The following is a 1,162-nucleotide window of genomic DNA, read 5'->3' as shown; positions in this document are numbered from 1 at the left end:
CAAACAGGAGATTTAATTCAATGCTGCTAATGTGGCTCTAGCAGCTCTGACATTTCTGTCTGTTGAGTTTTAATAAGAATCACAGAAACTGTTTTGGTCGGTCCAGTTTATCGGAGGAGCTTCTCAGATCTCCGCTCATTAACTCTGATTGACTAAGTGGACAAAGCATCGATACGGTTTGATGCATAATAACAATAATACTAAAAATAATAATAGAATATAAAATAAGCATGATGCGTTACAGACAGGAGCGAAAGCTCCTCACCAGGCTGAACCTGCATGATCAAGTTAGCGCTGGTTCGTTAACCAACACACCGGCCAACCAGGAACATAAACTTGATCAGTGCAGGCAGAGCTGGGCGCTGGGCGGCGTGTTGAGATGGTAAAGCCGCACAAAATTCTTTGTTCACAAATGTAAATCATTCTCACTACTCGCTCAACGCACCTCTGGAAGTGACTACAAGTTATTCCTGAAGTTCACGTAGAGCTGCACAACCAGAGCCAACTAGAGTGCTGTTTAAAGTCCTGCCTTGATCAAAAACTCTGGAAAGAATCATAATTCCTCACAGTGGTTGATGTAAATATCCATACAGGTCAGCCTGAGTCCAGTTTGAGTGAAAGGAGGTGATCTGCTCTGAGGTAAACTTAATCCAGCTGCTGCAGCGCAGAGGCGCCAGCAGTGTGATCGGTTCGGCTTTAAATGCATGAACTATACACCTATCTTCTATAAATATCTCTTTTAAGAATAAATCTGGTCCGCCAGTGAAGCGCTCAGAGCAACACAGATGCTTGCAATCCGGCTTAAAAAAAAGATTGTTTTTTTTTTTAATTATTATTTTTCCAAAAACATAAACAAGAAAGGCTTAGCCTGGCGGTGGCGCTAGTAAAGGATGGCGGGCCGCCAGGCCTATAATACACTGGGGGAAACCCTGAAGATAAGTCAGGAACTGTACAATAAGCCTACAGGTAAGATTCGGATCAGTGGGGGGTTATCAGAAGAAAGAAAAATTGAGCAAGGGTGCAGACAAGGATGTTCCATGTCCCCATTACTATTCGCCAGTGTTACGATGAACCCTTGGCACAATGGATTAGACCAGTGTTTCTCAACCTTTTTTGGGCCAGCGCCCCCCCAGCCCTTATCCAGGTCCATCACCCCCCCCAC

At 44.3% G+C, this 1,162-nt stretch overlaps 1 protein-coding gene and 1 long non-coding RNA gene across 6 annotated transcripts in view; one reads left to right on the top strand and one right to left on the bottom strand.

The window, feature by feature from the left end:
• LOC106962329 (bromodomain-containing protein 3) overlaps nt 1-1,162 on the bottom strand; it is a 28,783-nt gene that overhangs the window by 10,216 nt on the left and 17,405 nt on the right. The gene's annotated exons all lie outside the window — the stretch shown is intronic.
• Nucleotides 22-1,162, top strand: part of LOC106962331 (uncharacterized) — a 13,723-nt gene continuing 12,582 nt past the window's right edge. The window contains exon 1 of the long non-coding RNA XR_001427959.1: nt 22-639. This is a non-coding gene — a long non-coding RNA (uncharacterized LOC106962331). The remainder of the gene's footprint in view (nt 640-1,162) is intronic.

This window comes from Poecilia latipinna, unplaced genomic scaffold (assembly GCF_001443285.1).
Source record: "Poecilia latipinna isolate Pla-1442-1.1 unplaced genomic scaffold, P_latipinna-1.0 Scaffold1400, whole genome shotgun sequence".
In the NCBI taxonomy this organism is placed as follows: domain Eukaryota; kingdom Metazoa; phylum Chordata; class Actinopteri; order Cyprinodontiformes; family Poeciliidae; genus Poecilia; species Poecilia latipinna.
This window is presented reverse-complemented; position numbering and strand designations above follow the sequence as displayed.